We start from the raw sequence: 25,687 nt of genomic DNA, 5'->3' as shown, positions 1-25,687 counted from the left end.
TAGAGCCTGTGCTCCGCAGCAAGAGAAGCCATCACAATGAGAACACATGCACCGCAATGAAGAGTAGATCCCACTCGCCACAACTAGAGAAAGCCCGTTCACAGCAACGAAGACCAAACGCGGCCAAAAAAAAAAGAAATTATCTTTTTTCTTTTCGGTCTGTTTGAAAATTTTCATTAAAAACTGTTGGAAAATTATAAAGAAAATATTGTTGGAAAGTATTTGTATACACCCCAATATTTATGAGAAATAAGATTTTTCCTTATAATGATAAATAAATACCAGCATGCTTAGGTTTTAAGTGACAGTTTTGCAGCAAAAGTCTGCCCCAAAGAACAGAGATAGCATGCATTAATTAAAGAACTTTCATATGAACATATAACCTCAAGGCTAAGCTTTCCAATTTTTAGTATGATGTTCTGTCTTCCTCAAGTCATTAGTGGGATTGAGAATGTGATTATGTCCTCACACGTCTGTTTGCATTTCACAGCTGCTAGTCAGGCTCAGTCAACACTTTCACGTGCTAATAATTGTAATCAACCCATTTGTTCACTTAAGACAAACAAATGATTACTCTTTGGGGAAGAAATACCTTGAGTCCTAATTTGCTAATTTTTAGTTCTTATGAACATTATTCAGTTATTCTGTTTTTCTCCCCAAACATATAGAACCTTTACCCTTTCCTGGAAGATTGGTCTGGGAACTTCGTTTGACTCCCCACCTGGTTTGTAAATGCCCAATTAAAAGAAACATGTAATGGGTATTTTACACACACACACACACACACACACACACACACACACACATTAATGGGAAGAGGGGAGGCATTTTACTTTAGTGCAAATATTATAGTTTAAACTACAATCCAAGGCCTTCAAAAGCACATTAAATTAAAAGTCACAATACGCATGCTATAGCCATGCCAAGGGGTGAAAGGGATGTCCAGCCGCATTTGAGGATTTGATGCGTCCATTCAGCTGTGCCTGGGCCCTGTCCTCAGGAGCGCTGTCCCTCCACCTCCAAGTTAGAAGACACATATCCTTCACCAACTTTGTAACTGGAATGGGGACCCCTAATCAAAGATGTCCATGCATCTCACCTAAAGTGGAATAAAGACTAGTGGAAACTCACTGCAACCCTTCTTCTCAGCGGACTTCCTGGAAGAGGTGAGCTCCGAGATTAGCTGAGGATGACAAAGAAAGAGAGAAAGTGTTCCAGGAGCAGTGGGTGAACAAGAGTGGAGGGAGAGGACACACCTTGCTGATTACCACGCACACCAGCTCACTGAAAGTTCCCAATTCCGTGACATCCCTCTTCACAGCCAGGTCTTCACACTGAGGGCCTCTGGAATGAGCATCAAGCAGCCTTAATAAAGCTATACGGTCAAGGCCACAGGTGCCAGCTCCTTGGTCAGAGCACCTGCTTCCCTGGAAGACAGCCAGCTCCCTCTCTTTGCATCACACCTCTCTCGCGGGTGCTCTGCAAGCCAGTATTGCTCAGTTTCAGTGTCTGTAGGCTGTGGCCGTGGGGATAGTGTCTGTTCGCCCATTTCTCTAATATGCTCCCTTTGTCCTTTATGCCCGGATAAATTCTGAACAAGGAACTCTTAATCCAGAGAGATGTTTAAAGAATGAGAAGGAAGATGGGAACCAGGAGCTAGGGGCCCATAATGGGCAGGAAAAGACAGTTCTTTAGGATTCTTTAGGGTGACCAGCTCATCCTGGTTTGCCTAGGCTTTGCCAGTTTTAGCCCGGAAAGTACCACATCCCAGGAAGCTCCCTCCGCCACCTCAGTCCCAAGTAAATTGAAATAATTGGTCACCCTACAGCTCTCCTGAGTCCTCCGGGGGGCTAGGACATTACTGATCCCTTACTTCCGAGATGAGGCAGACAGACCCCCAGCCTGAGGAATCCCAGAGGAAGCAGGGGTGGTAGAGCTGACATTCTCTCACCCAGGGCGGGTGGGAGCCTGTCTAAAGGAGCCAGAAGTCTCTAGCTAAGAGCTGCTTTTCCCCTACTCCCTTCCCACCCCTCAGACTGTTCTGGAGACTGAGGAAGAGGTGATGATGGACACTGTCCCCTCTCTGCTAGCCCTTCAGCAGAGGAATGTGAGAAGCCACAGTGCCACCTGAGCCTGGGGTGCTCTGGGCAGTTGTTCAGTGAGAGGGGGCTGCCATTGCAGCCATCCTCAAAGACTGGCCCTAACTGCCCAGCAGCCAGCCTCATAGCTTCTCAGGGTCCCTGGCAGGAGTGTGACAGTCCCATTGGCTCCACGTTGGGCCCAGCTCTCTGGCTTCTAGTGTGACCACTGCAGCAACCTGGATCAGAGCTACAAGGCACAGCCTACCTTGTGGCTGGCGTGCAGGAGGGAGCGCTGCACACTCACTGACAGGCACAGCTCGCAGGCCCTCTACCTGCAGACTGGTGGGGTGGGGCCCCAGCCCTTTCCATCACGGCTTCCATCACCTCCAGACACTCACCATGTTTCTTGGTGCAGGACTGTGGGTGGCCTTGAGCCAGTGTCCCAGGCTTGCCTTGTGCCAGCAACACCATCTGGAAAATGGATTCGGAACCTCATAATAAAGGGCTCAAGGTAGAGGTAAACTAGTACGTTTAGAATGGATAAACAAGGTCCTACTGTATAGCACAGGGAACTATATCCAATCTCCTGGGATAAACCATAATGGAAAAGAATATTTAAAAAAAGAATGTATATCTGTGTATAACTGAGTCACTTCGCTGTACAGCAGAGATTAACATAACATTGTAAATCAACTACACTTCAATCAAAAAAATTTTTAAGGAAAGAAATGAACTCATTGAGGGGAACTTCGGGCTGTGGGAGTTGAGATGTTAAGCTGTGTAAGAGGCCCAGGGAGACTGTGCTGGCTCATTGTCCTGGGCGGGTTTACTAATGGTAACATTTGGTTACAGATGTTCACTCAACTGACATCCCAGTAACCCGGCACCCAGAACCCTGCAGCAAATGGCAGGGAAGTGGAATTTACCTTTAGCAATCAACACAGAAGTTCCCAGGAAAGGGAATGGATCAAAATCAAGAGGCGGGATTGAAATTTTGTTAAACAACTACTCCAGTGCCTGGTACCAAGCAGGCCCGCTATAAAAGGATGGGACTATTGTTACTCTAGAGAGAGGCAGAGATTGGCATGAGAGTCACAGGGGCAGGGAGGAAAAGGGGACTGGCAGGAATGGCCACAGAGACAGAAACCACAAGGAGTCATAGGTGAACGTTCCACAGTCCTGCCCACCGGCATGTTAGAGGGCGTGACAGTTAAAGGTTTCCGCGGTCCTTCTCTGGAAGGCAGGTTGCTAGGAAAAGAGGAAGAGAAGCCCCAGTTTACAGATGAAGATATCAGTTAAGTTTGGAGCTGGGATTTATTTATAGTCAGCAGCATGCTGTGCTCCAAAGACCGCGTGCCTTCTTTCTCTTTTTATTGCATCAGCCCTCTAGTATTCTTCAAGTACTGGGGGAGTAAGCTATTAACTTGGGAACTCCTTGAGGGGAGGCGTTGTGCTGATGCTATCAGACTGGAAGCTCTGAGATTATGAACTTTAGCTGCTCCATCAAACTGGGAATCTCTGAGGCCAGGAATTGGGTGTACGCCTCAGATTTGGGAATTCTCAGCTCATGGCAGCTTGTTACATTTTTGGGTAGAAGGCAGGGCTGCACTGCCATGAAAGCCACCCATGAGCTGGGCTCAGGCTCTTTGAAGCCTCTTTGTACAGGGATGATGGAGATTGTCCTAGGGTCCTGGCCAAGCGGTGGGGCTCAGCCACACCCCAAGGGGAGGGGCCAGGTGTGACAGGCAGGGGATGTGGTGTCAGGTCACAGCCCTGTCAAGCCTGTTGCTTGCACTCCCCTCTGGGCTGTTTCTTGCATCTTATACCCCATGCTCCCTGCTCTGGGAGCAGGCCTTGATGTGGGAGGAGCTGGGCCCCCGCAGAGCTCCACGAAGACTACTACAGATAAGTGTGCTGTGCTCCCTGCTAAGGCCTGAGTTATTGCTTTCCCTTCTCCTCAAATGAAAGGAGAATTTTCTTGGCTCGGAATTAGGAACAAAGCATAAAAAGTGCCTTGTTTTGATTTTCCGACATCACAAAACTAAGGCTGGAGAGAGCAGTGCTGGGAGAGAATGAGGAGGGATGCAGGTGAGACGTGGGAGGGAGGGGAGGGGACACAGGGAGGGGTCAGGCAGGAGGGGGACATAATGGGGCAGAGGGGCGAACAGAACTGACAAGGTGCGATGGGAGGCTGAGGAGGAAGGCAGAGGACGATGGTGGCCGAGGAGCGAGGAGGGAGGAATTGATACCCCTCAGTGAGACCTTTCGTCCGTCTCCCCAGTGCTGCCTGCCCACCCCTGGAAAGGCGTAAGAGCCAAAGGCAGCAGTCAGTATCCACTGGAAAAGCTTCGACCCCCTGGAGATGCTGCTGTCCGGCTCAGATGCCAGGGTTGCAGAGCATGGCTTGGAGGCCAAGGGAGGGGGCGGGATTTTCTTGGGTTATTCTGGCTCCAGGTCACCATCCAGGTTCCTGTATGTTATTCTTTTAGTCCCTGAATCTAGGATTTGGGGTCTCCCAGGGATAGGACTCAATGCTTCTCTCATTTTGTGAAGCAGGAAGGAGAGCTCTAGTTTGGGGTGACTTGAACTGGCTCTGCTCATTCTGTGCACACATGGGTCCGCTTAATGTGGGCAGTGGAGATGATTTGGTACAGAGAGGACAAGACCACCGTACACCGGGTGCTGGCCCCCCCAAACCCGGTGTGCCTTTTCTTTGTCCCTACGCTGCTTCTGCTGAGGACCATCTCTTGCCTCTCTTGCCTCGATGGCTTGTCAACTGCGGGTCACCCTTTACTTCCTTTCTGAAGTGTTTCCTGCCACCCCAAGTCTATGTTCCCACCTCACCCTGTATTTATCTTTGTCATTGTTTGTGTCACATTGTATTTTGATGATCAGTTAATGTTCTCCATGGAGCATTAACTGGGAGGCCTTTGGGAGCAAGAACAGAGTCTTATTTACCTTTGTATGTTTAGTACGGGGTCAGAAGTATGGTTAAGTATCCACTAGTGTTCAAGGAAGGAGGAGAGGAAGGAACCGCAGAGAGACTGTATGTACAATCAGTGGATGATGCATGAACCTTGGGTTGAGAAAAAGACGCATATCTCTCCTCTGTTACTTCCAAGCTATGTGGCCTTGAAAGATTATTTTTCAAGGTTGTCATAAGGATAGAAGTAACCTATACAAATTACTTATCACACAACCTGGCACATAGTAGGTGTTCAGTAAACAATAGTGATTATATGCCGGTCCTCCTGAGTGATAGGGTCTATCCTTACCTATGACTCTCCCTTACCCTGCCATCAGTTTTTTCCACAGAATCTCTAGACTGTTTTTTCCAGGAGGCAGACATGGATTTTTTTAATGGGAGGAAACAGTCTTCTTGCATCTTTGCCAGAGTTGTCAGCATGTCTGCCACAGGACTGTTGATAGGAGGTGCAAATGTATTTCCTAATTTGAGATGATGGTGTTTGGAATGCTTGGCACTGGGCTATATTTAGCTCTGAATTCCCCAAATAGCAACAGGGAGGAAGAGTCTCCCAGCCAAACATCTCCCATCCAGCTGGAAAATGTAATAATCGTAATGATTATTTTTATTATTGCTATTATTATTTGTTGACTAAATGAATTAATAGGACTTGGGTATCCTTTGGCATCTAGAATGATGGGGTCTTAAAATACCAGGGCTCAGAACCCTTTGAATGCCATATAGTCAGATGTAACCCCTTCTACAAATAAGGAAACTGAGACTGAAAGAGGAAGTGCAACTTGTACACCCAACCTCAGAGCCCAGACTAGAGCCCAGATCTTTGGACTCTATATTTGATGCTCTTAAATTCTAAGGGACTTCATGCAAGGGTGTTGACCTGGCTTTAACCAAGAAGCTGGTTATTCTCTGGTTCATCCCTATGTCTGCCTCTGCCTTTCAAGGTCTTCTCTCAGGGCTGTGGGGGCCACATGGAGCACCGGGCTAGGAGCCAGAAGGCCTGAAATTTCATCTCAACTCTGCCCAACACTAACTGTGTGAGCTTGGGTAGGTTATTTCACTTTTCTGGGATCCTGTTTCCTCATTCAATGCCCACTCTTTCGCCATCCATCCATCTATCCATCCACCCACCCATCCAACAGGTGTATATAGAAAACCCACATGCTCAACTGGGGAAGTGCTAGCATCATTCCTGTCTTCCGGGGCTTACATACAACCCCTGGTAGGTAGTGGAGATCTACCTGACATGTCCACAGAGGAGAGTTATGAAGAGCTCGCCACATTAAGGAAGGATACAGAGGCATGGAGAACCCAAAGTAATGAACATCCTATGGACCCTTTCTCTCTGGTATTGAGAGGGAATGAGATGTGGCCAGTGGTCTCCTTCTTGCCCAGCACACTCATGTGAACACACACGTATACACACACACACTCCTGCCTGTACTCAGCTCCCCTCAATGAGCTCCCCCAAAGATGATCCTGGTAAGAGCTGGGAAAGGAAGGGCCAGGGTCACAGCTAACCTGGAACAGATGTGCTGCAGGTCACAGAAAGCTGAGGCTGCATGCAGGCTGCTGGGAGGGGTGTGTTCATTGTTACTCTGGTATCATTTCCCAGGAAGGCAGAAACTGTACCTAAACACAGCTTGGAAACTCCCAGAGCATCAGGTACAGCATAGGACACATTACTATGTGTCAATGATTGATTGGATACCACTGGGTGACCTTGGGTAAGTCCATTTCCTTCTTGGGCCTCAGTTTCCACATCAGTAGGATAGAGAAGGGGTGTTAGAAATAGATGCCACTTGAGTTCATTTCCAACCTTAAGAATCTGTTGCTTTATGAATGAATGATCCTCAAAGACCTTCCCTCTGACTCTTAATCTCATTTTTCATGTTATATTCCATCCTCACATTCCAGGATTTGATGTTCGAACCATCCAGTTCTTTCCTGCTCCTTCACTGTCCCTCCATCATTGTCCCTACCCCAATGTCCTAACCCCCTAATTCTGCTAAATCTAGTCCTCCTCTAATATCCTAGAATCTGTTAGTCAAACTAGTACTCCTCAACTATGGCTGGCAGGGGGTGGGTGGGATGCTGTGGCCCTCCCCTCTGTGCTATGGGCACAGTTATACACCTAGACCCATCTGCAAAATGCAATGAGCCAAAGGTCCCAAGAGGAACTCCAGCTCTTGTCCGAGTTAATAGGAGAGGGGATGAGAAGAGAAGGCCTGAATTTCAATCACAGTGTGATTATTGGCCTTTTCGAAATTTTGCTGAGTTTTTTTTTTACCTGGTTGGCTTGGCATCACTAACCAAATGCTTGTCTCACAAATCGGCTTTGGCTGCAATTCAAATTTAATTACATTCTAGCTAAGTAAAAGCAAGAAAGAAAGCAAGAGAGAAAGAGAGAGAGGAGGGAAAATATAGCTTATGTTTATAGACCAGACAACTTGCTCCTAAATCTTTCAATCTCCCCAAGTGCAAAACATTCAATGGGAGCTGGACACAGATGGGTCAGTACTGAGATAGAAGTGAAGGAATAACAAGCTTCTTGTAATTTGAAGCTAGTGAACACTGCATGCCAAGGCTGGGAGAAAATCGGGAAGTTGGCAGAGTTGGCTCAAGTGCTCCAGCTACTTGGTTCTGTGCCTGGGGGTGCCTCTTTAGTCTCCATTTAGCTACCTTCTAAGGCACTCAGCCTTTCCCCCTGTGTCCCTTATCATAGTCTCCTATCAGAAAACTCATTGACACTAAAGTATAAATGACTAATGATAACTTGCCTTTTCCCTGCCTAGAATTGTATTTTACAAAGAATAAAACAAGGACAGACAGACAAATACACATACAAGCACCTAAAAATCCAATGAAAAAGCTTAACTGGCAAATAAACAAGTGTGTGTTGAATGGCCATAAGACTAGATATTAGGTAACTACAGATGCATAACGTATGGCATATTAGTATAGGAAGGTAAGAGGAAGGTGGGGAATGGAGTCAAGGGTAACTGAAATTCTTTGCTATAGAAAATAAGAGAAAAAAAAGCTACCTTTGGGGGAAAGTGTGATAATTTCTGTGGAGGATGGGATGAGTTTGAGGTGCTTGTAAGCATCCAATGAAGGTGTTCATAAGGACATTGGATATTCGTGCCTGGCTCGGAGGACAGGGCTGCGCTGGGCCATGCATTTGGGAGCAATGAGCTTGTGGGGGAGAAGCCCAGGAGCATGGGTGGTTTTACCCAGGGAGAATGCATAAAGTGAGAAGAGGAGAGGATCAAGAGTAGGATCCTGTAGAACCCCAAAATCTTTAGAAAGTGCTCAAGAGACTGAAAAGGTGTGATCCAAGAGGGAGGGGAAAAACCACTGTGGTCACAAATTTCAAGGAAGAAAAATGATTTTTAAGGTACTCAAAAATGAAGTGGTAAGGAAAAACTAAGTAAGAAAAGGATTGCAGGGGAGGGGTCTACCCGACATCGCAATTATGAGGTCATTTTTGTCCTAAGCAAAGGTGGTTTCAGTGAAGTGATTTAGCTAAAGCCCATAGTGTAATGGGTTGTGGGATGATTGGAGTGAGAGAAATGTATGTTACTTTTTAAAGAAAATTTGGTGTTTAAAGTAAGGTGAGAGAGGAGATGATTAGTTAGAAGGAGACTTTATAAAATGAGAGAAACTTGAACCTGCTTCTGTGCTGAGAGGTAAGACTCAGTAGAAGGGAGAGGTAGATGGGGAGAGTGCCTTAGTGATGGGAAAAGTTCCTCAGAGAGATTGAAGGAGAAAGGCCCTACATCATGGACAGAAGGGTTTTCCTTGGGAAGGAGAAGGAAACTTCCTCCTTTATGAGAGAAAGAAAGAAGGAACGGATAATCTTGAGAACAGATGGATTTTTAACGGGGTTCAGGGAATCCATTCCTAATAGTCCGATTGTTCATTGTTAACAGGGAAGTGTTGTCATCTACTGAGAGGAAACTGGGGAAGTTTAAAGGTCTTCAGAAAAGTTGAGGAAGGTTAAGAACAGCCACCGTAGAGAGTGAAAAAAGGAGATGACTCAAGCCCAAGTCCCAAGGTGGAGAAGGAGCTAGATTGAGACATGAGATCCAAACTATGGCCCAATTTCAGTATGCACATTTTCTCCCCAGGGCTCAGCAGCAGAGGTATGAGGGAAGATGGATGGATGGACCAAAGATGAAGGATTTCGGGGCTTCCCTGGTGGCGGAGTGGTTGGGAGTCCACCTGCCGATGCAGGGGACATGGGTTCGTGCCCCGGTACGGGAAGATCCCACATGCCACGGAGCGGCTGGGCCCGTGAGCCAGGGCCGCTGAGCCTGCGCGTCCAAAGCCTGTGCTCCGCAATGGGAGAGGCCACAACAGTGAGAGGCCTGCGTACTGCAAAAAAAAAAAAAAAAAAAAAAAAAAAAAAAAAGATGAAGGATTTCAGAATGCATCTGGCAGACTGACAAGGAGAGGAGGATGCTGGAGATTCTGGAAAGAGGTGGCGGATATGATGCTCTTAAAACCATGCAGTGTGCGCGCGTGCGTGCGTGCGTGCGTGTGTGTGTAGGGCAATGTTGCAAGACTGGTGAAGGAAATATGTTTGTATTTGTGGAGTGGTTTGTTGTTCACCCCCATGTAGACTGTCCACAGGGCATCCTTAATCCTAGGCTGGCTACCTCCTGACTTTTCTCCCTAAGTTCTCCACCTTTCTGCTTCTTGCCTCTTTCAGCAGGGCTCAACGTGATTACAAAAGCACACCTGCAACCCCTTTCCCCACCCAAATGGCTGTGAATTCAATCTACACTCCAAATAGAAATTATTTTGTTTTACATGCTATTTGGAATTCTATGAGCTTCCTCTTCCCTTTCATTGACAGAGGTAATCAAAGACAAGTTATATTTGATCTTCTTAAATAGCAGGTATAATCATGCCATTGGAGCACTCCCATCCACCCTCTGGGTCTCACATCTCCCCGTGTACCACAAGGGAGGTAAAATAAGTGATCACAAAGCTCCTGTTCAGCTCTGATGATGTTCTGAGACTCTAACCTCCAGCAGCCCAGTTCAGCTCAACACAGGCCAACCCAGCTTCCAGCACCAAGGCCAGTGTTCAGCAGCGCCAGTGGCTGCTTGAAAAGGGCATACAGCAGCCTGCCAGGACACAGACACAAAGCTTGTTTTAACCTCTGTGGTTCTAAAGTCTCAGGAGAACTGTGTAATTAACCTGGGTCGAGGCTGCAGATTCCTGCTGCACATAGCTAGCTAGCCAGAAAGGCAGAATGGTGTGAATTGTTGACAAAGTTCAGCGGTGAATCATAATGAGATTTATGGACTGCAGGTTTTTCTGCACTCATTCGCTCTTTCCCTACCATTCTTACTCCACTTCCCAACCAGTTCTGCCAATTCCTGGTGGTGTATTCACAGTGATATATGACTGCCTGGTATGTGGCTGCCAGGGGTTGCAAAAGCGGAATCCCAGAATGGAACAGGAGCTGGACTGAGTTGGAGACATCTGTGGCTACAGCCCACCTCTACCAGGTGTGCCCTGAGCAGGTCGCCTCCCTCTCTGGGACTTAATTTAGTCATGAGATGGCTGAGCCAGATGACCTCTAAGATTCCAAGCTGATTGTCTTAGTTTGGCTTCCCCAAGAAGCAGACACTGAGTCTAGGATTCAAGCACAAGTAGTGCATTTGGGAGGTGAACCCAGGAAGTACCAGTAGCAGCGTCAGGAAGTGAGACGGGGGAAGAAGCCAACACAAGGTCTCTATGAACAGTTTACCACTGTGGATAACTGGGGTTCAATCCCACTGGGAACTTCTGGGAGATGGTATAGGACACCAGTTCCAGTGCTGTCCCTCATGAGAGGTGACAAGGTAATTGATCACAAAATTCAAATTTGTCATTGCTTGGACGCCTCTCTCAGGGTGTTAACTCCTTAGCATTTACAGCCTTCTCTGTGGGGCAGCTGGGGTGGGGTGGGGGGAAGCATGTTCTCACTGCTATAGTGAAAGTCCTCAGGCAAGGAGATGCAGATGTTCGTCATAAGAGACTCTCAGCACAGAACCACTGAGTGCTAAGGGGATATGAGCAGGACACTGACAGCATTTGCCATGCATATTTAACGTCTTTAAAATTGCATGACTTCCTTTGGCCAAACCAAGAGTGAGAAGAACCATCCATCTTGGAAGAACTCGTAGGGAAAGTGTTCTTCTTTTCCCTTGGAATGCCTCTAAAGATGAAAGCTAAAAGCTCACAGGGTCTGAGACTCTTTCCTGGATGAAGAAGGCTGATCGCCTGCATTATAGTCACAGGCCAGCTAGTTATTATGGGCAAATTATTCAGCCTTTGTGAACTTCAGCTTCCACACCTGCAAAGAAGAAACACTAATACCTTGATGGGTTGTTATGATAATTAAATGCAGCGGGCAACTGGGCAAGAGAATGGCTGGGCTGGGCTGGAGCTGAGGGAACGGACGGGAACACGTCCAATTCCTCCAGTAGATTGTCCATTGGTCCATGTTACAGCACAGGGAGTGGTCTAGGAAACTGCAGCCAGATATGAACCAGCTACTACATCTAAGGAGACCAATGTGATGGTGGGACGTGACAGTGGGCGTTTGTGGTAATGGGGGTCACTGAGTTCTGTGGGGCGCATACTCTTGGCTCTAGATGAGACCTCTGCTTTGGAGTATCAGTCATCAGACCAGATAGGCTGATATGGGAAACAGGGCTTAGGCTGAGGCAGAAAGAACCATGCAAGTTGAGAAGCGTGTTCCAGGACAGTGCTGGCAAGAAAGGCAAACATAAGACATGGTCTGGGGAAAAGAACTGGGGAAACCCCTATGCTATGTGTGTAGGGCACACATCGGAAACTTTGCTTATAACTGAGCAGCCACAGAAATATTCATTCCAAACCTTACTTTCTGGAAGCAGGAATGTGGCGTTAAAAACACAGCCATCGTTGGTGAAACTGCCATGACTTAAAATCAGGTTCGTTCAAGGGAGTAACACAAATGACTTTGTTTGAAAAAATAAAACCTGTCAGAATAGGGATAAGGGTTTCTTGTGCCTTCTAATCACATGCGTGGACTTGTGTGAACATTGAGAAACTGGTGGCTTGCATGGAAGGGCCTAGAAGAGGGTCTCCATCAGAGTGATGTCTTGGATGAAAGGGAATGGTTTGGGTATTCGGAAATGGATATGTCTGTAAAGTGCACAGTACTGAGAACGATGTCCAAAGCATCAGGTCCGTGAGAAGAGAGAAGAGAAGAACAGTAATGGGATACCAAGTGGTAGGTTAGCAAACGAGAAAACTCGAGACGAACAGTAGGGTGGAGGATGGAAGGACTCGGTATTTGCCGAGGAGTGAAGGAGTCTTGTGCATAGACCTCTGGACAAGAGTGCGCTGTGACCAATGCTGAGCCAGTCTGGTTGCAGTTACTGGTAGGGTCTTTGATTGTTACCTGAGTCCTCCTTTGCCAATCCTACCTCCTCAGCACCAAGCTAGCCCAAGTGTCATTGTGCTGGGGTCAAACCTCATTCCACCCTCAGCAGAATTTGTTGTGGTGAACAATCCAACTCCATCTCTTCAAGGACCTCCCTCATTAGCAGCAACTACAAAACCTCCCTCAGCGCGGATGGCATCTGGCAGCTAGGGACAAGGGATGGAGTTAGGGAAAAAAGAGGCTCTTTTTGGGGGGGTGGGAGGCATCCAAATGGAGACATGGGTTAAGAAAGGAGTGAGGGAGAACCTTGGAAAAAGAGGAAGACAAAGAGAAGAGGTTACACGGGAAGACTGTGATGCAGAAGACTCAGTGGAGGAAGCTCTTTCAGCAAGTCAGGTGTCCCCAGAGAGGGACACACTGTCCCAAGGTGGCCTGCCCCCCTGTATGAGCACACAGCCTGAGCCTGCACGCCTGTGCTGCTATGACACTCAGCTGCACATCCTGAGGGGGGCCCTTTTCACTCTGTATTACAGTTAGCTGTCTGCCTGTCTGTCTTCCCTGTGACAGTAGGACCTCTTTGAGAGAAACTGCTTTATCTTATAGATTGTTTATCTCTCTTTGAGAAAACTAAGGTTTCCCCGAAGCAGAATGAGTACTTTTAAAGTTTGGGTAATAAATAAGTTATTTGTGCACAGGATGCCTGGGGGTGTGTGTGTGTATGTTGCAGGGATGTGAGGGCAGAGATGTCGTGGTGGGGAGATGGGAATATCAAAACATCAGCGAGGTACTCCAAAAGCAATATTTTGCAAACTCCTCTGCACTAATGCCTGCGCAAGAGGCTACCCAGATGCAGGTTAAAAATAAACATTCCTCTCATCCTATCCCAAGACTACAGAATCGGAACTCCACAGTTGGGTCTGAGAATGTACTTTTTTTTTTTTTTTTTTTTTTGGTTGTTGTTCTCTCTTTTTCATTCAGATCAAATTTAATGGAATTTGTATACAACATATGGATGAAATAGCCATACGATGGGGCTTGACTATATCCTCATAATTCCCCTTCCATTTTCTACATCTGGCCCCTTTAGCTCTGCAGATGTAACCCCACACCATCAATCCACCCAGTCGGTCCACTGAGCGTCTCTTCCTCCTTCGCATCTCTGGTCGTTGCCATCACCTTGCTCTCCACTACCGCCTCCTGCAGTAGCTGTTAGGCCCAGGGAGGTTGGTTCACTGTGAGCAAGTAACTGTCAACTCCATGGACAGGTGGAAGTGACTTGGCAGCTGGAATGAGCCCACCCTGAGTTAATGTACATTTTTAATCTCCCTCCACAGGTGGTGGTACTTGCCCACTGCGCATGCAGTCTTCGTGGTCTAGATGATGCTACTCCTCAGAGACGTCCTTATGCTTCCCGAAGCGCGCGGCACGCTGTCCAGCACCTTGTGCTCTTGAAGCACGCCGCCTGCGTCTGGGCGAACTGCAGTGTCTGGCACTGCGGTGAATTCAGCGACGGTGGGCAGCCCGCGGTGCAACCTGCTGCAGTGCCCGCCTGCAGTGTCCCCCCCCCCCCCGCGCCCCCCGCCCTGTCCCCTGCACCCGGCGGCGCGCCAATCCTGCTGCAGCTGCAGCGCGGGGCTTTCTCCCGCGCGGTGCTTCATCCAACTTCAGGCTGGTTATAAATGGCTATAGTGCAGAGATGCTGGCCTTTCATCCTCAAATCTCTTTCTTTGAGCTAGGAGAAATGGCTGGTCTCTCTCCGCTGTCCCTCAAACCTCCAACTGATTTCCTGGCCTCAGCAACAAGCCCCAGCCTTCTGTTTCCATTAGCATACCTCTCACTTGATTGGGAGCCAAGCTTATAGGGGGTAGTGTTAGATAAATGCCAAGTCTCTAGAGGCTTCAAACGGTGGTAGGACAGGTACTGGAGAAAAGAACTCAGTGTGTTGAAAAGAATGACAGCCAAAGAATCCCATTTAATTTGATGGCGCGATGAATATTTAAAGTTTTATAAAGAAATACAGGAACGCAATCAGGCTTTTTCAGGCGTGTGCTCCGGGGAACAGGGTACACTCCCCATGCATTGGCAATTTGGGGATGGGAGTTGAGGATGAGGGTGGGGTGGGGGACACACATAAATAGTCCATATTCTTCCTATTCTTTGTATCTGAGGTGAAAAAGAGCTTACTAGCACAGTTCAAGGAGAAGCAGAGAGTAAAAATCCTCCCAGATAATTATCATAGCATACTGACACCCTAAACATTTCCTTTTTAAAACGGAATTTCTAATATCATCCCTTTGGAGATTAAAATATTGAGACATGAATCCCTTGGCAAATGATTCAGGAACCATACACGCTGTGATCAAGGTACCTGCCACAGAAACAGGAGGGGGCACAAATCTCCTACCGTGTGTGTGGAAAGCATAATGGTGCCACCCCTCTGGCAGAGTGGGGTCATCAGAAACCTCCAAACAGCCACTCTGAGGGCAGTTAATGCGTTATAGACATGTACCGGATATTTCCATTTTGTACCAGCCATTATGTCAAATCCTGGTATCAGAGACCCAGGGTGAGATACAACCCCTGCCTTCAAAGAGCTTCGAGTCCTCTTGGAGAGACAGATATGTGTGCACAGGATACTATCGTGCTACCCCTGCACAGAGCAAAGAGGACAAGCTAAGGGGTAATGGGGCAGGGAGTGGGGACTCTATCAATGCTGATTGTGAGGACAGGGGAAGACGTCACATTAGTCCCTGTAGCAGTTGCTATCATTGCCCTGCTGTTATCTCTTGAGCATTCACCTTTATACAACTAAATTGCTACTATAAATGACTGAAAATTTATGCCTGAGGGTTTTTCCTGGCCAAAGGAACCAGTGGTGCTGGAGAGTTAATGTCCCTGGAAGCCCTCAGGCAATGATCTGCAGCAAGTAGGTGGATAAATACCCCACTCCCTCACCCCTGGAGGGGACATTTCAGAGTGTGTTTCACACTGTATCCCAGAGATCCCCCGTGGAATGCGCTCCAACTGAAAATACTTGCTTTATTGGGTTACTCCCCTTTCTTTCTTCACTTCTCACCCTGCCCCCCACTGACATTTTCTAGGTCACCTCCCAAATAAAATACTTGTACTGAAATTCCTACTAAAGGTCTGTTTCTGGAGGAACCCAAACTAGCTCAATTCCAATGGATGACTTTTATTAAAAGTCACCCATGCCCAGCACTGTGCTGCCTTTTATACTATTTATACTATCCTCATAATAATCCTGAAGAGTAAGAATTATTGTTGCCACTTTACAGATGAAGAAACTGAGTCCCAAGCGGTGAACAATGGCTTTTTCAAGGTCACAGAAAAAGCTAGAGACCTTGAGCAAATTCAGTTCTAAGACTCATCAGGGATTGTTCTTTTTCTTCCTAGAACCACACCCAAGGTGAAGGGAACAAAGATCCCTTTGAAAGTGTGATAAATACGATAGCCTCTCTCTGGGCAGGGGAAAAAACCAAAAAAGCCACATGCACATACATGTGAAATTAACTGTGCAAACTCTAACCCTTAGAATCCCCATGGGCTCCAGATTAAGAAATTATATTAAGGAATAAGACTTTCAAAAACAGGGGACAAAATACATTCCTGGGGATTTGGGGAGGTGGGAAGATTATGAAGAGGACATAGTTTAGGAGGGAGTAGTGGGGAGAATGGATAACAAACATGTCACAGTTTGATCAGTCAGTGGAACCCATGGTGTACAGAAGAAGATGTTAACTTGGGGAGGTAGGGGTAAGGATAGTGCTTTGGCTGAGTGAAAGTTGGGAAGAAATATTTTGGGGAATAGCCCATGATCCCAATAGAATTCAGAGCCCCGAGGAGGGTGTGAGAGTTCCTCTCTAGCCTCAACTATGGATTCTTATGCTGAGCTGTTCACTCCCTGATTTCTCAGTTATTTGACCTCAGAACTCTCCATCCCAAGCCCTTCATCTCCTCTTTACTTCAGCCATCCATATCATATGCCCAGTTACATCCTGGGCTTTCCAACAGGTAAAACTTTCTCATCTGGAAAACAGAAACCACCCCAGGTATTTCAAACAGAGGGGAATTCAATACAGGGAATGTGTGTCAAAGGGGTTGGTTGGATTTTAAAAGCAAAAAAGAGAAGATGCTATTACCCAGAGGTTGGTAACTTCATGAAGCCATTACTACTCATAGAGCTGAAAGAATGAAAAGGGGAAAGTGTCCAGATCCCAGGATCCTGCACTCCCTGACATGAGTGGAACCACTGCTAAAACCTAGGATCTCACAACCCTGCTAATGCTGTTACCACAAGCAGAAAAGAGCTTCCACCTTCTTCGTGCATTCTAATCTCACTTGAGTGCTTCCCATCAGTGGATTCAATGAAGAATCTAGCTGGCAAGGGAGTCTTGGAAATGAGTTTTTCAGGTGTCCAAACCCCTGTGGTACAGGGGAGAGTATGGAAGAGTAGGTATGGGTCTCCTGCCAACAGGAACCATTCAGCACAGTCCCCAAAATCTGGAACTTCATTTTCTCCTTTGTTCTTGGCCACCTTTCATTTTACGTCTATTGAACACCAGTTCCCCTTCAGAGCAAGCCCATCCCAGTCCCTACCAATAACCCCTGCCTATTTTCACTATCCTGCTTACCTAGGACCTCACAATCCATCTTTCACAGGGACTCCAAGTTCACTGCACACTCAGTATGTCCCCACTCCCTCCTGACTACCCGAAATCCTAGAGCACAAACATCCTGGTTCTTTCCATTGTTCTAAGGTTGACAAAATGGCAGGACAAATTCCATGACCTGCCTGAGTTTCCATCACAGCTTAATGAAAACAATGGGCATTGCTTCTGCCTGAAATACTCCTATTCATTCCCTGGCAGACGGCCAGTCTCATCCCCAGGGGGCTGCCCCAACCTTCCTCTCCCCTCAAATTCCACTTCCTCTCTCTGTACCACTCAAGTTGCAAGATCCAGACCACATATCACTTCCTTCCAGAACACATATCACTTCCTTCCACCTCAAAATATCTGTCATCTCCTTTCCTTTGTTCCTTTCCTCTGATCTCTGCAAAAGAAGGACCCCTTCCTCTTTCTAGGGTTCATGCCTGAACACTTCCTGCCCCTTCCCTCCCCTCTCCTCCCCTCCCCTCTCCTCCCCTTCCCTCCCCTCCCCTCCCCTCCTTTCCCCTCCCCTCCCCTCCCCTCCCCTGGAAGATCTCTTCTTGTTTTCTTTCTACGCTGGCTGCTTCACTCTGGCTTACACCCAAGTGTTTCCCACCCCCAATAAACTCTTTCCTCCACTCTGATTTCTCCTGAGCTTCCATCCCACCTTCCACCCTCCTTTCACAGCTAAACTTCTCGAAAAAGTATTATACGCTCACCGCCTCTACTTCCTCACCTCCCACTCAGTCCCAACCACTAGCAATCTGGTTTCCACACCCATAACACTGCAGAAATTGCTCTCTTAAAGGCCACAATGACCTCCGAATCACCAAGCTGGATAGCTCTACTTTACCAGTCACCATCCTCCCTAGACCTACGCCTCTGCCAGGTCAAATACACTATTTAACCAAATTCTAAGCCAGTGGTCCCAGCTGGTGTGTCACGGCACAGGGGTGTGCTGGAGATTGGTCACAGGCAGGCCTGGGATGTACCATTCAGCCATATGGGTAATGAAAATATAGAAGTATTTTCAAATCACTGCCAGAGTCCCCCATGTGTCTCTTCCCACCACCTGGCTGCCCAAGCCCCTGCTCTAGGACCCCAAGATGAACGTCCTCATTATGTAACAGAATGATGTTTGGTGTGGTAGGGGGCTTCTGCTCTTATTAGTAGGTACCTGGGTATACCTGTTGTTAGATCTTTTTCAATGCTATCCCTGTTTAATGCTGTGCTGAGATATTGATTACTTCAGGACTGGGACTAGCCATGTAGATTCAGGGGAGTCTGGAAGGCAAGTTGCTCCCCGGGGAAAATCAGCCTCTCTACTTACCCTCCATGTGCTATACAGATATTTTCTATGTGAGCCCTGGCATGGGGAAATTGGGTAGCAAATCTCCAAGCCCCCTCCCCTTCCTTGATTCCCATGATAAGAGCCTGTTCTTCTACCCCTCTGTGGGCTGCTTCTCTGTCTCCTTGTCTGGCTTCTCTAACAAGGTGACCCTGGACAAGCTACTTAATCTTGTTGAGCCTCAGTCTCCTTATCCATAAAATGGGGCCAACCAATTTCTGCTTTGCAGGGAGGATCATGGGTAATATGTGTAAAAGGTCTAGCGCAGGACCACAGGTGGAGTAAAGCCCAATAAGTGTAGGTTCCTAACCTCCACCTCCCTCTCACTCTATGCTTTCTCCCCTGGGGACTTCCTCCATTCCCGTGACCTTCCACCTCCACTCTACCCTTATTTCTTCCCGACCCACTTATTCAATTACCTCCTGAACAAGAGGACCTGGGTATCCCCAAGCTCTCAATCTCCAGACATGCAATGTGGAACTCATCATTCCCCATCTCCCCTCCCACTTTCTCCCATCTTCCCAGTATCTCTCAAGGACACTGACCATCCTTTTAGCCAAGTAGGCTTCGTAACATGAAGTGGGCTTTGACCACAATCATCTTCTTCCTCAGACCTCACAGCTAGGCATCTCTGAGGTCTGGTCCATTCTACTTCTCACATCCACCCCCTTTTATTGTCACTACTATAGCCTTCGTTGTGATGGATTTTCCCCCACCCGGACTATTTCAATACATTTATACATACTTTTCTTTTATTCAACTACTTCTCCCGGCAGTTTAACCACCAAACCCCTACATAGATCTATTCAAAGCACTTCAGTGTTACACAGTTATTTGCACAAAGGAACCTGGACCCAAGGCAGTGCCAACCTATTCTGCTCTTTTATTTCTCACTATGCTCTTGAATAATAATAATAGTAATGACAACTAACATTTCTTGAAAATTTACTATGTGCCACTTTACCTAATATTCTAAAGTCATTTATGTCATTTAATCCTCTCATCCAGACCGTGTTATTGTCACTATTATTAATCTCACTTTACTGATGAAGAGATGGAACTGCAGAGAGGCTCAGCAACTAGCCTAAGGTAACTTCTCTTACAGGTGGGGGACTTGAATTTAAACTGAGGGTCTGTATCCAAAGCCTACATTTCTAACCACCATTCCTTCTTCTGTCCTTGCTGTGGTGACACAAGAAAACTCCCCATGCCCGCACACCCACTTTACTGTCCTGCCTCCTTGCTGTCACCTGTACTTTTAACCCCACCTGGACTGCCAGTTTCTCTCATCTCTTTTTATTTATTTTTTTTTTTTATTTTTTATTTTTTTGTGGTATGCGGGCCTCACTGTTGTGGCCTCTCCTGTTGCGGAGCACAGGCTCCGGACGCTCAGGCTCAGCGGCCATGGCTCACGGGCCCAGCCGCTCCGCGGCATGTGGGATCTTCCCAGACCGGGGCACGAACCCGTGTCCCCTGCATCGGCAGGCGGACTCTCAACCACTGCGCCACCAGGGAAGCCCTCTCTCATCTCTTTACTCCCCAAAATGTTGTTCATCCTTCAAGTGTCATTCAAATTTTAATGCCTCCTTGAAGTCTTGTCTGATTTTCTTGCTTGGAAGTGATCTCTCTATTCTGTAAATACAAAATTTTCCCAAACTTTTTATTTCTACCTAATTCCTTTATATTATAGTCATTTGCTAAACTAGAGTGTAAGATGGGGCCACAGCTGATTTTTCCCTAAACCTTCTCTGCATTTTTCACAGGAAGCTTACAAAGGCAGTTTTATTAAATGAAATTGAATTATTGTCCTGCTTGGGACCAAGAATGGGTTGGTTTCTGCTCCGCTCTCCAAGTCCCTTTGAAAGAAAAGCCAAAGGCTTGATTAAGGAATGGAAAGAATTTTGTAGTCGGTCATTTCCTGCTGTGATAAATCTCTTGGGTGAAGGATGGTGAGGCAGGGACATAAATGACTACAGCTGTGCTTCCAGGTCGACTGTATTATGAAACAAACTGCATACTTATGACTATACGATCCAAACAATACATAAAAGAAGGCAGGGAGAGGTGAAGGAAGGCACTTACAGTTGGTACGAAAGGAGGGAATTTGCCTATCCATTTTGAGGGTGACAAAATGAATGAATGACAGAATGAATTCCTGCCTTGATTCTCCTTAAACAAGTTTATTTCACAACCAGTCACTTCGAGCACCAGCTCTGGAGTTAGAGTGCCAGGGTTAGGATTCTGGCTCTGTTACTCACCAACTCTCTGACCTAGCAAGTTACTCAGCCTCTCTATGCCTTAGTTTCCATAGGTGTAAAATGAAGACAGTAATAGTACCTGCCTCAGAGGGTTTTGTGGGAATTAAATAAAATGGCCATTGTCCAGGTTGCGGAGGAGTGGCTGACACATGTGTGCCCTAAATGTTGCCTCGCACCCTTACTGGTATGTGCCTGATGGCAAGAGAGGAGACTGGGACCAGCAAGGTGGTCTGGTGAAGCACTGGGGGTGCTGCGACAGGTGACCGGGTGGAGCTAAGAGCTATGGTCCTTCCCAGATCCTCCTGGGCACCTACCCCAGCCCACAGTGTTTTCTGCTTCAATACCACCCTCAAGATTTGGGGATTCCCTGGCAGGAGGCAAAAGCCAGGGAAGTCATTGGCATCTGTTGTCTTAAGTCCTGCTCCTGATGGCTGATTCCTTTATTGCTCTTCACTGGGATCCTAGAGACCATTTAGCTGCAACTCTGTCTCTTTAAAGATGGAGAAGCTAAGGTCCAGAGAGAGGACGAGTTGGCCAAGGTCACATTAAAGAGCCAGAATCCAGATCCTCTATCTTCTTCTTCTGGTGCTCTTTCAACCACACTACCCCACAATTCCAGGGTCTCCTAACTCTGTGCATTTGCCAGGGTGCTTCTCTCAAGCTGCAAAATATCCACCAAGTTGGCCCTAGTTGCCTTAGCCTTCTCTTCACTGGATGCCTATTGCACTTCAGGCGTGCTTGGTAACTCACCACTTATGGCATCCAGGCTAGTATTAGAGAGGCTGCCTTGTACACAGAGAGGAGCCTGGAATGTGGAGTCCGAAGACTGGGTCTGAAATCCAGTGCCATCCAACAAGAGCTCCAAACTCTCGGAGCCACCATGTCTTTGTTTGTGAAACAGGGGTAATGATCTATTGCCTGCGACTGTTATGACAAATTAGTGGGGCGGCATTTGCAAATGTTCTTTATAGACTGCAAGGTGCTGTGCTGATGTCAGTTTGTGTCCTTTCTCTCCAGAAAGAGGCTCTGCCTTCTTCCTCCCTGTTTTCTCCCCTGCAGAGTGCTAGGTGGTATGCAGAAAATGCACAATAAAGACTTCCTTGTTGATTGAATGTGATCTTTCAGGATTGTCTGACATTTTGATGCATCAGGAACCCAACCCCAGACCTGGTATTGGGGCCAGACAGTGAAGCTTTGAAGGGAACCCATGGGGCCTGGGGGAGGGGGAGAGACAAAGAGAGGACTTGATGATGAAAAGCAAACTGGATTTAGAAAACAAACTCCAGCTAATGGCTGTAGGTGGTGTTAGTCGTTCTATTAAGGAATTTGGGAATACACATGCATACTAATAGGAATTTATTTTGGCTGCTTCTTACTCCAGCATTTGGGAAGAGAGGTGGGATAGAGGGCACTGCAGGTTTAAAAGACACTGGACCTGTATCTCTAGAAAGTACACTCTGGGGCTAGGCTCCTGAGGAAACTTTGCAAGTTCTACAAGGCCTGTGGGATAAACTGGGATCAGGCTGGCTGTTAGTCCTGTAGGAAGCAGAGAGAATAGGGCTAAGGATTTAGGAATGGCTCCTAGCTTCTAGCCATGCAGTAGACTCAGTGGAGGGAGGTCCCAAGGCCTTATGAGATCTGCCCTAGGATCTCTCCGATTCCTGTGGTCCATAGAATCAGTCTTCAGGCCATGATGTGCCAAGGGGGACTCGAAGAAGCATCTAGTGCATTCCTGGGATTATAGACTGTTCTTTTATGAAGCAGGCTCAACAGCCTCCACCCTGTGATTCCATATCCTCAGGCACCTGGCTCTGTCCTGTCAGCTACCTGAACCCCTCACTGCTTTTTACACCCATTCCGTCTCTTTTTCATACTCAGTGGATACAGAGAGGCCCCTCATTGTCTTTTGCACAGGGGTCCTTCTATTGATTATGAAGGCCCAGGCCAACTCGGCCCTCTCTTCCTCAGGCTGAATGCCTCTCCACCTCCAGCCCCTCCCAAGAACTCCTCTTATCATGCACTGCCACCCCATTGAGCAAGCGGGTATTGGGAGCCAACCACAAGTAGGGGGAGGGGGATTGGTAACTATAGTTCAGCCAGAAAGCCAGACAACAGGGTGAAGCTGGTCAGGAGTGCCCAGGAGATCAGGGGAAGATGAGTCATGATTGGGGGGTGGGGACAAGGGAAGCTTGAGCTTTCTCCACATTGGGGTATTGGAGTCATCCCAATACCCCAAGGATGCAGCGTTGCCCTGATGTGTAGTGTAAAGCACAAGGCACAATCATTCTCTGCCACATAGAGACATGAAAAGGTGTGTGAAAACATTCTTAAGCACCTGCTGGGAGCTCTCTGGGAAATCATTTATCTGCCCTGCACTTTAGTGCCTTGGCTCTAAAACTGAAACAAAGGAGTATGTACAAAAAGCCTTGAAAATGTTCATACCCTTCTGCCCAGTGATTCTACTTCAGGGAATCTAGCCCAAGCAAAGAAGCAAGAATGCAGGCAAAGACTTAGGTACAAAGATGTTCATCACAGCGTTATTTAGAAAAGTGAACTCGTGAAATCCAGAAGAATCCCAAGGTCCACCATTAGAATGGATTGTATACGAGCTTTCTCTCCTCGCTGTACCTCTCTCTCTCTCTCCCTCTCCCCCCAACCCCACCTCTCTCTCTCTCTCTCTCATACAGGATGATAGTAGCACCTCTTTGGGAAGCCCCGGCCCACCTCTGTGGTCAGCAGTCAGTAAAAGCAGCCAGATAGCTAGCACAGCATTGTCCCTCCCCAGGCCTTCTGGGCTTGCTCAAGGAAACAAGAAATCCACCACCCTTGACCTTTCCATTACTGAAGTGTGGATTATCTTCTGGGGATTTTCTACCGTGAATGGTGACTGCAGACTGGTTTTCTCTTGGTCTCCCAAGGAGCATCTGGGTCCCCACCTTTCTCCATCTGCCAAAGTCACTCAGGGGTTCCTAGAGCTGGACAGGCCCTTAAAGCACACAGGCCAGCTCCTTTGAGGGGATAGGAATTGTCACATTGCTTGTTAGTACAAAGCCATGGTGAACATCCAGGCCACCTGACTCCTAGCCCAGTGCTGAGTGCTCAGGTGAGGCAAATATTATTCAAAAAATAAGCCAGTTGTCCCCAGGTCCTGGCTCTTCCTGGGATATCCATTCCCTCCTCTGAGCTGGGATAACTTCTTGATGGGGTACTGGGTTCCCTTTGGAGGAGGGATTGTGCTATCCCTCCAGCGTCCCTGGCCTTCATGCCATCCTAACGCCTTATTGGTTTCTGAGTGCAGTTCCATCTCTGCTCTGGTGCCAGCTTCGTCCTATCCCTGCCACTAGATTCTGGTCCTCTCATGGGTGACTCTGGTGTAAGGAGATAATCTAGCCTGATGCCCCTGATCCTTGGGGGTAATTCAGGGACTTGAATCAGGGCTATAGCTCCTCCTTCTGCTCTTGACCCCTCCCCTTGGAGTCTCCACCTATGGAATGCAAAACCAAAGGGTAAGCAAGGAAGAAAACCCTCTTCCTGCTGATCTTACCCCCTTCCCCCCCCCTTCACGTCCTCCTGTTTCTACCCCCACCTCTTTCTACTCACCTCCTCCTTCCTTCTTCCTTTCCTCATTTCTCCTCCCTTCCTCTATCCCCACTCTGTTTCAGCCCCTCTTTTCTTGTGTCAACCCACTCTGATGTACCTTGAATTTCATCCTGCCCATGCCCTTTTCCCCTCAGTCTTTCTAGAGTCCCTCCAGGGAAGGACTTGTCTTTCGGCGTCTGCAGAACACTGATCTAGCAGTTTCCCTGAGTGTACATGGGGAGGGTGCCCACCTCATGGGGGTCTAGGTGCCTGGGCTTCAGCAGATTTTCACCCACTTATATGCACAGGGAGAAGAGACAGGGTTTTATATTACAGATTTATGCAGCTGAGCCAATCCTGGGCTGCAGAGACACATCCATATGCCACATGTGCCTCCCTGTGGGTATCTGGGACAGGTGCATGGGAGGTGTAGCCAGTAGGAGAGAAGAGATGGATTGAGACATTCTCCCTGGATTTAGCAGCTAGAGTACAAGCAGGAATCTCAAACTTTCAGTTCCTTCAGTGGGAAAGGTACCCGTACCTCTTGCGAAGCCCAGTAAGGCAGAGCCTGGTCCTACCTTCCTGAGAACTGGTTGCTGATCCCAGTGGGCAGAGAGGAAAACCAAAGTTAGATGAAACCCCTGCCAGACCCAGAGCTTCTGATGCTAAGTCCACAGTAGTGTTGGAGTGGGGACTCAACTATGTGCCACGTGTCTCGGACAAATCGCTTTACTCTTCGGAGCCTGTTTCCTCACACGTCAAATGAGGGTCGCTGGGAGGTTCAAACAAGGGAAGGCGACGTGTAAACAGTTGGCGCCACTGCACACTTCACGGATTCTGGCGATACTCACGAAAAGTCTACGCGTGCGTGTGCATGAGCCGTGCGCTCATTTGTCCTGGGTCGCCTCGCTAGGGTGTCGGAATCAGAACCGGGCCAGGGCTGGGTGGACGCGATCCTCCCAGCCCCCACCCCCAGCCCGGGGCCGGCGCTGTGGGGTTTTTCTCCGGCAGGCGGCGGGCTGAAAGCTGCACAGCGCGCTCTGCACGTGAGGCGGCAGCACCGGCTCCGGCCGCAGAGCGCAGCCCAGGCCACCCGGCTGTCCTGGTGTAGGGGCTGCCCGCGCCGCTGGGCCGCCGAGTCCGCCCTGTCGGCTCCCGGAACGCGAGGCCCGCCTGCCGTCCCTCCGTGCAGGCCCGGCTGGCCAGCGGCTGCCCTCGCGCCACCCCCGCTGGGCCCCCGAGCCCTCCTGTTCCGGCGGCCGGGTGGGTCGGCGCGGAAGCGGCTGCGCCGCGCGGCTGGCTCGAGGCTGGCTCCCGGCTTCTGCAGGTCCGCCGGCCG

General features: G+C 48.1%; 1 long non-coding RNA gene across 1 annotated transcript; it reads right to left on the bottom strand.

The window, feature by feature from the left end:
* Window positions 1-1,081: 1,081 nt before the first annotated feature.
* LOC136792010 (uncharacterized) lies at window positions 1,082-25,606 on the bottom strand. The gene is made up of 3 exons (XR_010835095.1): window positions 24,927-25,606; window positions 2,480-2,552; window positions 1,082-1,183 (listed from the first exon to the last, which is right to left on the bottom strand). It is a non-coding gene; the product is annotated as an uncharacterized lncRNA (long non-coding RNA).
* Between the last annotated feature and the right edge of the window lie 81 nt (window positions 25,607-25,687).

The sequence above is a fragment of the Kogia breviceps genome, chromosome 10 (genome assembly GCF_026419965.1).
Source record: "Kogia breviceps isolate mKogBre1 chromosome 10, mKogBre1 haplotype 1, whole genome shotgun sequence".
Classification (NCBI taxonomy): Eukaryota; Metazoa; Chordata; class Mammalia; order Artiodactyla; family Physeteridae; genus Kogia; species Kogia breviceps.
This window is presented reverse-complemented; position numbering and strand designations above follow the sequence as displayed.